At 40.1% G+C, this 13,696-nt stretch overlaps 1 protein-coding gene across 6 annotated transcripts in view; it reads left to right on the top strand.

Moving 5' to 3' along the window:
* The window catches only part of Pik3c2g (phosphatidylinositol-4-phosphate 3-kinase catalytic subunit type 2 gamma), a 352,621-nt gene that overhangs the window by 245,721 nt on the left and 93,204 nt on the right, over positions 1 to 13,696 (top strand). The window lies entirely within an intron of this gene.

Consider the following 13,696-nt stretch of genomic DNA (forward strand, 5'->3'; position numbering starts at 1 on the left):
AAATGTTAAGAAATTATATTGATCTTCTTCCATAGGTTACTAAATCTATTCCAGCTAATTGATTCAATTGATGTTTTTGTTTTCTCATAAACTTTGAATAGGAAATTATACACGAGTTGATGGTCCTAATCCATCTGGTATATTGCCTGTAGGGGATAACCACCAGTATTTTAACATAGTGCAATTAGCCAACTCTCCAATCTGACTTAGCCTTGCATCATCCCTCAGATATTTAGTGAGCACCCACCAAGGCACTGTGGGTAGATTAGTAAACAACTGTACAATCCCATCCTTCACTATTGTGGTTGGAGTACAAAGTGTCTTACATAGGCTCATGAACCTGGATCTACGGAGCTACAGATGATGGCTCTGATTTAAAGGTTCTGGGACCTTCAGGAGGTAGAGCCTGACTAAAAGAAATGAGTCACTGGGAGGTGGGCAGGAAGGGGCTTAATGTTTTCTGGTCCCTCGCCACTGTGTCCTCTCTGCTCTGCTTCCTGACTGTAGAAGGATACAGTACAACTTTACACTCTGACCATCATGTTTGAGCCTCTGTGATGAACCAACCGTATGCCTTCCTACTACATGTTAAAACAAACCCTTCTAGGTATTTTGTCAAGGTAATGAGAAAAGTAACTAAAAGCAGCATTAAATTAATAAGCAAAGACGTGGTGTGAAGGAAATAAGAATTCCTCATAGGAAACACAGAGCAAATAATTGGAGTGAAAGTGGCTAGGGCAGGCATGCTGCTTTAAAGAAATGTCTCAGAGGAGAAGCCAGAGGTTTAGTGTCTATGAGCAGCCCATGGAGATGCATCATGGGGGAAAAAGTCTAGGGAGACAAAAAATAAAATAAAATAGAACATTCCCAAGACCTGAGATTTCTGGAAATGTAGAATTCTCAGCCCTGTGCCAAAGCTGGTCCTGCAACTGCTGTATGTTCTCTGACTTCTAAGGAAACAAACACATCTCAGCCACCACTGTGAAGGATTTCACACGCCATACATAAACAAGTGCTCCCCTCTTATTGCTGTAATTGTGAGATTAAGAAGGATTGACACTAGCAGACCAAATCAAAGGGCATCACAGCCCCAGTGTTGCTTAAGGATTTGGGGACTATTTGCCTAATCTCTGAGATGGAAATAACAAGGAATTTCCCAGCTTTCTAAAGCCAAGTGGATTTTCCTTTGAAGTATTGCTTAATTATAATCTTTGTTTCTCCATTTTCTCTAACAAAGTCATAAATAAAAGTAATTATGAAATTGTGCACCCACAATCAAATTTTCAGTAAGTTCTTTGGTAATAATGTCTATATAGAAACTTCTTCATTCTATAAGACAGACTGTAGCAATAAACAAACTTGAATGTGATAAGTTCTTATTGGTTACTCTTATAAAGCAGAATGAACTAAGAAGAGCTTCGTTTGGAACCACAGTTCCTCTCCTAACCCACTTTTTCAAATTCTTATTTATTGTTACATTGTCAGTGTACATGGACTTGCACTTTGGCAATGCCTGTCTTACACTAAGTCATTCTGTCTGTCTTTCCTACATAGTATTAATTGATTAACTTTGTTCTTTGACAATTTCAAACATGGATACAATGTGTTCTGTTTAGTCTCACTCCCCTGCTCTCTCTTATATTCCTTCCACTCCTGCCATTCCTGCCCAGGCCTCCCTACAGGTCCCTTTCCCACATTCATGCCTTTTGTTGTGTTTTGTTTCCCACTAATTTTAACTGGATGCTCTGTGGGGCCACAGATTTGGACCTTTTCATTGGAACTTTATGGGCTCAGCATCTGGCACAGCACCAAAGGCAATGACTGTCCCTTCCCTAGAGTCCATCAGTTGCCAACAGTTCGTCATGGAAGGTACACTGGTTAGTTTTTGTTGTCAATGTGACACAAACTGAAGTCACCTGAGAAACAGGAACCTAAGTTGAGGAAATGCCTCAATCAAAATGGCCTATGACTTTTCTGTGGGACATTTTCTTGATTGCTAATTGGTAAAAGAGAGCCCAATGAACTATGAATGGTGCCACCCAGAGCAGGTGGTCCTGGGTTTTTTTGTTGTGTGTGTGTGTGTGTGTGTGTGTGTGTGTGTGTGTGTGTGTGTGTGTGATCTGAACATGGGTTAGCTAGAGCTAGCTGGCAGACAGTGCTCCTTTGTGGTTTATTAATGGTATGTGACCTAGAAGTATAAACTAAAATAAACTTTCCTCCCCAAGTAACTTTTGGGCACGGTGTTTATCACAACAACAGAAAAGCTAATTAGAATAGAGCAGTAGGGTCCCATGAACCCATCCCCAGTCCGTGATGACTTTGACAGGCACAAAGTCTTATGCAGGTCTAGTACTACTGTGAGATCATATTTGCAATGGCTGTGTCCTACCCTGAAGATGGCTTTCCACATATCTCCCCAGCTCTTACATCCTTTCCACTTACTTTTCAACAGCCTTCTCTGAGGCTTCCAGGGGGTCTCATTTAGGGCTGAGCACTCAGCCAGCATTTATTCTAAGAATATTGAGTAGCCATGAAATTCTATTTTTAATTCACTATGGTTCACTGACTGCATAGGATGTTGAAAGGCCAGCAGAAGTGAGCTTGGGGCAGCAGATTCCAGGTCTCCTTACCTGTCCACACAGAGTGCTAAAGGGGCAGCAAAAGATTAAGTCTTTCTTGTAGATTTTTTTTTTGCAAGAAGCATGTTATCCCGTGTTTTATTCATTAAAAACAATTAGTACCCAACACTTTACATTTTTCTCATGTCTGTCATTTCTGGATGTTTAACAATCCACTTTTCATACTCCAGGAAAGCCTTGTGTCATTGACCATGCATGCTTCCCTGAGGCAAGAACTTCACAGGAAGCTGGTGTCTCAATGGGCTGATGCTCACTGTTAGAAGTAAATATCTACATTAAAAGCCCTGCAATAAAAATAATTTTAGAGGTTATATGAATACTGGTTAAGGTCAGCTACTCTGAGGATAAGCTCTGTGTGTGTGTGTTAGAGAGAAAGAGAGAGAGAGAGAGAGAGAGAGAGAGAGAGAGAGAGAGAGAGAGAGAGATTGTATGTTAAGTCCTAGAGTTATCAAGTACTTTACATACACTCTTCAGTAAATTCCATTTCTGTGCCTCAGTTTTCTCACCTATAATGTGGAGTTTTGTTGAAGATTAAATGATTCAATGTGTATAGAAAGTTCAGAGGGTGGTAATATATTTAGCAAGCCATCCCTAACCTGTGTTGTAATTTTGGTTACAGGCAGAGGTGGACTGGACCTGGTCCATGTCATGTGGGCTTGCAAGAGCCCATTCCCTGTACTGTACTTCTCAACAACATCCCTGATGATAGCACGTTACAAGTTAGAAATCAGCCATAATGGGGATATTTATCCCATGGCAATTGGCAAAGTTCATAAACTCATAAATTAATTTTCTTCAATGAGAAAATTCTGTAGGTTTCAGCTGGAAAAAAATGGGATGGCTGAGAAAAGTTTGAGAACAAATAGAAAAGAGATGGAAGAGAGAGCATTGTAAACACTGATCATCCTGCCCTCCATGAGCCTTGTCTGCCACCTATGCTGTCTTCTTAGCCTGTCTAGAGTACAATGTACTTCTCTCTGTCAGTCCTGCTTAGCCCTGATTCTAAGTCTACTCTCAAGGAAAGTTTACAAACACACCTCCAAAGTGAGTGTAGCAGAGGAACTTCCGCTGAGCTGTGGATATGGCCTTGTGGGAGAATATCTGTATAGCATGCACCCGTTTACCTGCATAGGAAAGTGAGGAGGAAGGAAGAGGGGAGTGACAAATGGAGGGTGCAAGGAAAAGAGGGAGGGACGGACGGACAGACGGAGGGACGGAGGGACAGAGGAAGGGAGGAAAAATGCTGTGCATCTCATGCTGGGTGAATGACTCAGTTCTGAGCTTAGTAAGAAATACTAAGTCTATTTCTTGTAGACTACAACTACATGAGGCAAAAATGCTTTCAGGAGTAACTTGGGTTCATCTTTGACCTGCTTTTAGATGCTTACTTTAAACGTGGTGCCACAAGCATGACTTTCACCCACGCATTAGAGCATTGAGGAACTTGTTCTCATATCCAGATTAATTCTGTTCCAAGAAAGTACCAGAATTCTATGGAAAGCATAGCTGTGCACATCCCCTTATCTATGACGCAAAGGAAAAACACACGGTAATTTTGAGGATCCCATCAGTTTTCTAGCCCTCATTAAATCCTGGCTCTCTACAAATGCAGGCCATAGACATATCGAGGAGGCTTAACTGTTCTGAAGAGGTTGCTGTTTTCTGTCTATACTTTTCAAACAAGAGCCAGGATATACCTGAGCCTCAAAGGAGCTCCTGACTCAGTATTGGAAGTTATTAAAGAGTTAAAAATGAGGGACTTCCCAAAGACTTCGGACACATGGTGCTTGTACAAGGGTCTGGACAAGAGGGGAAATGTTTTGCATTTAAGAAATCCTTGGCGAAGCTCTCCTCAGCTGATAATTGCTGAGAGCATGGAGATCTCATGGGGGTTTGCTGTTCATTCTGTAATAGCATGCTCACATTGACACTGTGGTTATATTGCTCATGTGTGGTTTCCCCGAGCTACCTAATTACACAAGGTTCTATCTTACTCAATGGAGACTCCAGATTTGCCTTCCCAATTAACTCATGGATATTAGATAAGAGACTTGTGTTCTTTCTGTTGGGCAGCAAAATGTGCTTTCTGAAATGTAGGTCATTTGTGATATCAAAGAAAAGGTAAGCTTAAGTATCCCCAGTGCACTTCAGCCATTTGTGCCTACACTAATGATGCCATTTGCAATGAGGGAAGTTCGTAGCATTCAGACGTATTTAAAACAACACATCTTAATGTTGCTATGTATTTCTTCATGACCCAAACATTTCAATTTCACAAAAGTAATAAAAAAATCTTGATAATAGTGACAAAGTGTGTCTCATTACTGAGTCCTGAATTTCAGTTCAAGTACCAAGTACATCATTCAGACACTCAAATCTTTCAATCCTGAGACTAAAGTCTCTGTGCTTCCATTTACTGACTCTTATCAGTGTCCCCACTAAAGGAAGGAATACTGCGGTGCTCATAGATTTCAGCAGGCACATTTTATGGTCCTAAGTCCATGTCAGCCTGGTGTTTCCATTTCTTTCTGTATCCCCTCCCGCTATCACTGGTACTGAAGCTGTAGCTCTCTCCAGATTGCTGCGGTTTGATACAGGCACAAAGCATGTGTTCTGTATTAGGGGCTGCATCATGGAGTGTGGGCTCATATTCTGTGAAAACTGTCAAAAATAACTTTGAAAGCCTTATACATACTTGACACATGATAGTTTCAGGAATTGAGACAGAAATGCCTCAGTGCAGGTACTGTTATTTTCTGTGTTTTTCAAGTGAAGGCAGAGAATAGTCTTAGTTATAGTGCATGCAAAGGTGCTAGTCAACAGCATCATAACCACTAGATGTTGCCATGAAGCTCCCATTTCTCCAGATTTCCAACACAGCTGGTTGTCCACTGCCTTGGGACAGGTGGCAGTTCCTTTAGTTAGTGCCCTGTGACACATTTATCACATATTTACAGTCATGATATGTATTAAATTCATACATTTAAAACATACGGTCAAATGCCTAACAAGATATGTGAACTGTGAAGGATGCAAAAATTAAGGCTAAGTGAGGAAGTAACCAGGGATGTTCTCTTTGATATGGGCATATTCTTTTTTAATGTAAAGCAGGCAGAACTCTGCACTGCTTTTATTTTTACCATCAAAATATTAAACAGGTATAAATAATAATACTTAGGATGCATGACTTAAATTTTGGAGCCTACTCATGACCATTCTATAGACTTTAATATGACCAGAGATCACCCCAAGTTATTGAGGTGAAGCCTGCAATATTGCCTAGACTACATGACTCACATTTGAGAAAGGTGTTTCTGGAATTATTGTGCCTTAAATAATTCATGTTTGCATTCTTTAAAGGGGAAGCTTTCTAAAGGGCTGGATAGACGACTTGGTGGGTACGGTGCATGCTGTCAAGCCTGACAGCCTGAGTTTGACCTCAAGGATACCATGGTAGAAGGAGAGAACTGACTTCTGCAAGTTCTTCTCTGATGTCCACACACATGCCATGATGTACACACCAGTGTGTGTGTGTGTGTGTGTGTGTGTGTGTGTGTGTGTGTGTTCACTAAATGGGAGCTATTTATATTTTAAGTGTGTGTATACCTTTGTTTAGAGGGAATTTCAGGAGCAGAAGCCTTCTGAGTTTAAGGACACAGCACCTTGTGTAGTCAGACTTCATTGTTGCAATCAGCATGCTTCGTCCATTCCCTTAACTCCCAATTTTACAATAGGAGCAATTCCACTGTGAGTGCTAATGTTACTGTTACCATGGAATTTCTTGAGAACAAAGACATTTGAATTCATGAAACATAATTTTAATAATAACAACCAGGTATACCTTATGGCTGACTTGTTACTTCAGTTCTAAGCACAAATGCATCACTGAAACATGACATCTTAGTAGCATCTGGTAAGACACTTGGAGACAAGAAGACACCAATCCACAAATTCATTACCAGTTGTTCTCAATTGGTATTAGCTTATAAAGTTACAGAACTGCTGAATAATTTTATTTTAAAGATTGGTAGGCTGCAGATACAGCTCAGTTAGGTGAAGACAGTTTTACCACCAAGGTAGACAACCTGAGCTTGTTTCCTGGGGTAGACACACACTCCTGCATGTGCATGCACACACACACACATACACACAGATAGATAGATAGATAGATAGATAGATAGATAGATAGATAGATAGATAGATAGAAAACATTTAAAAAACATAACAGGGTTACTGACTTTGGAAATGGCCATTTGGGTAAGAAAGAACTAAGCACAAGCATGACAACCTGAGATTAAATCCCTAGGACCCACATAAAAAGCCAAGCATGGTCATATGTGTGGGTATAACCCCAGCACTGTGAGGGGCACTGGTAGGAATATGTCTGTAGTTTGCTGGCTGCCTGCTGCCTGCTACCTTTAGGTTCAATGAGAGACCCTCTGTCAAAAGAATAAGCTGGAGAATGATAAAGTAGGGTACGCAACATCCTCTTCTAGTCTATACACATGCACATATGCACACACACGCACATGCGTGCACATGCAGGATAGTGGACATTTACATATATAACATATGCACACAAGAGATTGGATGTAGATGGGGTAAGGCCTCTGCGTGTTGTGCGTAGCCTGGATAGGCAGAGATGAAGCACCTCAGAGCTCAGGAGCCCTGTGCTGCTGGAATGGAGTACATGACACAGCCATCACACTGCTACCTCTTGTCCTTCAGTGCACTGCAGGACTGTTTTTCACTCTCCAACACATGTGTGCCCACACCCCCAGTGTTCCAATCAGGAGACCAGTTATTCCCCATACTTCACTGAGAAAACAAAGCTATCCCAGAAGAGCCTGCTTTAACATGGAATGTAGACTTCCCACGCCTACTTACATCAGCACCGAAATGTTTGTCTTCCCAAACAGATGTTTCAGAGCTCTTTCCCTCTCCTCTTTTGAGGATCATTATAGTCTCAGCAATCAGGTAAACATAGTCCACAAATTTCAAATAACTTTGCTCCACTCCATGAGTCTTCATGCTGCTCTGCTCAACTTCACTCCTGGAAAGGTTTTCTGTAAATTCTTCACCTTCATACTCATTCTCTAGGCTCATCCGTTGGGGTTTATTCTTTGTTATTTAATAAATCTGTACTGACCTGAGCACAGCTCATTGTCCTTTTTCATGGTTTATCAGAAGGTCTCCACTGTGTCAACTCTTCCACTGCCTTCATCAAGGCATCCCCCTGTCTCAGAAAACCCTCTGCTACTACCTTCTGCAGAACATTTTCAGTGTCTATCCAGAATGGCTTCTTTCTCCTAAGCCATCAAATGTTTGCTTCTCCAAGACTCCCTCTTCTCTTGTTTCTCTACACTTTTCAGGAAACTGTTATCATCTCCATCCAGGTAATACAATAGAAATGTTAATAACATCTTTTGAGATAGTTGTAGATTCACATGTGATTATAATAAGCAACACAAAGAGGTCTTATATATACATTACCTGTGTTTTTAACCAATGATAAGATCTTGTAGAATTATAATTTATCACAAAAAGATGTCAAAAGTGACATAGTCAAGATACAAAAAGGATTCTCCGCATCACATTCCTTATGAAGCTCCTGTCCAGGTGCACCTGGCTACCTCTCATCCTCAATCCCACTTCATCCTTATTCATGACAGTCTTCCATCTATTCTCCCTTTCTACAGTTTTGTGATGTCAAGAATGTTATATAAATAGAATCATCTTGAATGTATGATTTGAGGATTTGATTTTATTTTTTTACTGTAATATAATTATCTGGGGAGTCAATCCAAGCTGTTGTGTTTTCAAAGCTCTGCCTTTTGACTGACAAATAACATTCCACAATCTGAGTTTAGTACAGCCTGTGGAGCCATTCATCTGTTGAAGGACATCTGGATCCCTTAGGGTCTCCACCGACTAGACTAAAGCTGCTGTGAACAACTCATGTGTGGAGTTCATGAATATAAGTCTGCATTTCTCTGCAACAAATGCCCAGGGCCATAACTGGTGGGTTACAGGGTAGCTGTATATTGTTGCTGATTTCAACAAGCTGATGACAAACAGTTTTTCATAAATGAAAATAATGTGCCAAAATGAGACATTTGACGCACACTTCTACCAACAAGGTATGAGCAGTTCAGTTTTTCCACATTCTTGTCATTTTTCACTCATACTTCTGGGTGTCTTCTATCATCCATTGCAGGTTTAATCTGCATAAAGGCAAATCATGTTGAATATCTTTTCATGTGTTTGTTGATCATCTTCATACCCTTGGACATGAAATGTCTCTTCATATCTTTCTCTGTTTGCTAATTATATCATTTGATTTTTTTAACTATTGAAATTTGAGAATATTTTTATATTCTTCATGCTAATTATTTGTTGTCTATATCATTTTCAAGGATCATTTTCCAGATTTTAGATTGCCTTTGCACCCTTTTAACATTGGGTTTTACCAATGTCACAAACATGCTTAATTCCAGAAATGATGTGTCTGACCCTCAGTCCCCAAAACTTTCTCTTATATTTGTGACAGTTTTAGAGCATTATGCTTTATGTTAATCTTTAGTTTGTTTTTGTTTTTAGCTAAGAGGGTTAGATCAAGATATATGTATGTCTCTGGATACCCAATTGTCCAAAGGCTACCTATTGTCCTTTGAATTGTGTTCACAATATCATCAGGAAACAGTTTGCCATGGTTGGATAGTCTGTTTCAGAGTTGTATATTCTATTCTACTGACCAACATGTGTATGCTTTCACTGGTGCCCAGTGATCACACCCTGCTGGGAGGTAAGGGTGCCACCTTGCAGCCAGGTAAGATGTGATGTCTCGGCGTGTAGGTAGAAATGAAATCACTATTTCTTCTAAAAATATTTGGCTGAGGAAATTGATTTACTTTTAAAACATTGTATTTTATTAGGCTTTCCTTTTTGGTTCTTTATTTAGAGAAAACGGGTTTTCCTGATTTTTGTTTTTGTTTGTTTTCTGTTATCTGAATCTGTTGATATTTTCATATCACTAACTTCTTTGAGTTCATATCTGAAATTTGTGAGGCAAGAGACACTTAAGAAACTTAAAATCCCATTTTTTTTCTTGAGTGCTGACATCACTGAATGGTATGTCTGTCTTTTTCAGGGACTTTAATGAGAGCATTGGGTAGCATAAAGAAAGACAGTAGTATGACTCTTAGAAATTTACCTCCAGCTTAGATCTTTTGTCTAAGGTCCTGAAACATATGTTCTGACCTTGGTCATCTGCGTTGATGTAAGTTTCCAAGGCACTCCAGTGTAACATGGATACAAATGTCAGTCACTCTGAATGATGCTCTTCAGTCTTGCTGCTACACATGGAGGAGAACCTACTTGACATCACTGTTTCCTCCTTTTCTACGCTATCACATCTTCTCATTTATTATTTTGGAACATGTTTTAAGTCTTTCCACTTCTCTGGATCTGTATGCCCACAAACCTAATCCTAACATAAGCTATTATCATGTGAGATTAAAACTTTTTACAAAAACAAAGCTCATCTGATCTTTCCAAATTATACCCTTCTTATCTCTTCATATTGCAGATAGAACAATATTTTCATAACGTTATTATTGTTACTTGATACGTTTAAATTGCCTATGTACCATTTTTATTTTTGTAGGGAGGGAATAAGGCAGGGTCTCATGTTTACCAGGCTGGCTGCAAACTTACTATGTAGCCAAGATAACCCTTAGATTCCTTATCCTCCCAACTCCACCTCTCTAATTCTGGGATCACAAGCATGCCCCCCCACACCCATGTTTATGCAGTACTGGGAGTGGAATTCAAGAATTTGTGTATGACAGGCAACTATCAACTGAGCTATATCTCCAGACTCTAACACAGTGATTTTAAATGTACTTTACTCTCACCTAGAGGCCTTGCACATTCTATTACAGATTCTAAGTAATGCCTACTGGTGGTTAACTGTAGTGCTATGACATTTGAGAGCCACCCCTCTAGGTTCAAGTCACCTATTGAGTAGCAACAGATCCTAAATGTCTGAGTCCTTAATGGAGACATCACTGGTAAATCCTTAGGACAATGATCTCAGTGTACTAATGACCTTGCACAGAATTATGTCCACTGTAAGGCTACACGGAGAGCTGACATAAAAGTAACAGCAAATGTCAAATATGAATGGCATATTGTTCCTTATATTGAACAAATTTATCTCCTTAATAGTTACTATGTGCTTATAATGTATCCTTACATTTCCAAGGATATCAGCATTTTCAAATCACCAAGCCACTCCTTACATCTGCTGGAAATCTAGAAAATACTCTCAGCATTTTTACACAATGGTAGTTTTGGAGAAAGGCTAGTCATACGTTTATGCAAAAGTTAATTTTGGAAACAGAATGACAGAATCGTAACAAGCTTACTGTGTGGTCTTCCCACATAAAATGTTAAATTATCACCAGCTATTCACTATGTGAGCTTCGTTTATTTTCTGTATGTACCAGAAGACTATAAGCATATTGTTTCAGATGTGAAGGCCATATAAAGGAAGGAGGAATACTTCCCTCTGTGCTGAAAAGCATACATTTCACTTGGGGCCTTGAAAAAAAATCGAGACTTTCAGCAAGGAATAGATTATATTGAGGAAGATTTCTTTTAAAAACTTTGACATATTGTGTTTATGTTGTATGAATGTGTGTAAGTATGTGTGTGCCTGGGTACACAAGTAGAAGTCAGAGGACAAGTTGGGGAAGTGGGGTCTCTCCTTCCATCATGTGGTTCTCAGGGATCTAAGGCGGCTCTCCAGGCTTGCTGAGAAGTGTCTCTACCCACTGAGCCATCTTGCCAGCCATGGAAGATTTATCACAAGGAAAACATCTTAATCTTTATCACTGAGTCAGCATCAGAAAAAGGACAGTAAGCGGGAAGGAGAGAGGGAAGGTGAGAACGCAGAGAGACAGACAGACAGAAAGACCGATGGAGGGAAGAAAAAGAGGTATAGGAAATGAAAACAGTCGAAAGGGTCAGAGGAGAGAAACAAAAGCAGATTCAGCTCTGACAAGCACCAGTGAAGCGACAAATCTGGAAAACAATTTATGTCCTGGATTTCTAATAACACAAAACTTCAGTGAGGCCTCAAGCCCCTAAGTCTACGATCTAGAATTAGGTTCACTTTTGAGTCAGTTCACAAAGCACAGTGGAGCTGAAGCTTGTGCAATGTACAGGCACCAGATGGATCCCTTGCTGTATCTAATGCTTCCTTTCATTTACAGAAGAGTTCTAGTACAATTCTTATTTTTATAAAGTTTATTGAAAGTGAGCAAAATATATATATAAAGGGAAGCTTTTATTTTGTTGGGCTCCCTAAACATTTTGACTGTGATATTTACACAGTGAAATCTGTCTCTTCAATATTACTGTTAGTTTACATTTTTCTCCCATTTGGATGTTTCTCTCAGGTACTTGAGCTTCTGTGTGGGTTTTCTGCACCTGATTTACCATGGCAGGACCAGGGAAGAAGCAGTTGTCATTTCATGGAGACAGAACCACAACAAGTTTCTAAGAGAAATCAGTTTGGCCAGTTGTAGTCTTATCAGCTGAAAAGAGAAAAGTGTATCTGCCACATTAGAAATGTTCAGGAATTTGTAGGATTTTAGACTTTTCAAAAACTACTTCCAAAGCTTAATTTACAGTAAACATAGTATAAGATAGAAAAGAAAAAAATGTAGATTGATTTCTGATTTTAGAAGTCTAGGATAGTTATGGTAGTTTGAATGTAACTGGCACCCATAATCCCATAATCTCATAAGGAGCTGCATTATTAGGAGGTGTGGATTTGTTGGAGTGGGTCTGGGCTTGTTGGAGGAAGTGTGTCACTGTGGAGGCAGGCTTTGAGGTTTAATACACTCAGGATACTGCCCAGTGTCTCAGTCAACTTCCTGTTGCCTACAAGATACAGGACACTCATCTATTTCTCCATCACCATACCTGCCTGCATGCTGCCATGCTCCCCACCATGATGGACTGAACCTCTGAACTGTAAGTGAGCTCCCTCAATTAAATGTTTTCTTTAGAAGAGTTGCCATGGGTCAGGTAGTGGTGGCGCACACCTTTAATCCCAGCACTCGTGAGGCAGAGGCAGGTGGATCTCTGTGAGTTCAAGACCAGCCTGGTCTACAAAGCGAGTTCCAGGATGGGCTCCAAAGCTACACAGAGAAACCCTGACTCAAAAAAAAAAAATTAAAAAAAAAACCAAAAAATAAAAAAATAAAATTGCCATGGTCATGGTGTCTCCTCACAACAATAGTAAAGCCTAACTAAGATAATATTCCTAAAACTCTGCTGAAACACTGGTGCATAAGGCACTTTTCTGTTGCTGCGATAAAATGCCAGGGACAAAAGCAGCTTAAAGAATAGAAAGGTTTGCATTGGCTTATCGTTCCAGTGGGACAGAATCCCTTATAGTGGGGCGGGTGTGGCATGCTGCCAGAGCAGGAAGCTGGCTGGTCATATTTTCATATATCAATACACAGCAGAGAGAGAATAAAAAGTGGGGTGGGGATCGCAAAGTCCACCCTCAGAGTTGTATTCCCTCCAGCAGGGCTCCACTTCCTAAAGATTCCATAACATCCCCCCAAAAACACCACCAACTGGGGAACATGCATTTAAAGCATGAGCCTATGGAGCACATTTAGTCTTCAAACCACTACACTTACTGAGAGTAGAAACTACAAGGGTACCGATCCTTCAAACGTACAACAAAAGGAAAGGTAAGCCTAAGGACCCATGTAGCCAAGCAGTTTATAGTGATAAACCAGGATTAAATTCAATCTTAAAGTAAAAAGTGGGAGCTGATGGCATGTTTTTAGTGAAAAGATAGAGGGAGGCTTAGCTGTGACTAGTTCAGCTCTGCAAACACTCTTGGCTGTTTGAAGACTTACAATAACATACAAGACTGATATCTAAAGTGTACTGAGAGCTTTCCATGTGGCAGTAAGTGCTTTCTGCCATTTAAGCTGTGTGATCCTCTCAGCAATACCAATAATCAAGTG

Source organism: Peromyscus maniculatus, chromosome 3 (genome assembly GCF_049852395.1).
Source record: "Peromyscus maniculatus bairdii isolate BWxNUB_F1_BW_parent chromosome 3, HU_Pman_BW_mat_3.1, whole genome shotgun sequence".
NCBI classification, from domain to species: Eukaryota; Metazoa; Chordata; class Mammalia; order Rodentia; family Cricetidae; genus Peromyscus; species Peromyscus maniculatus.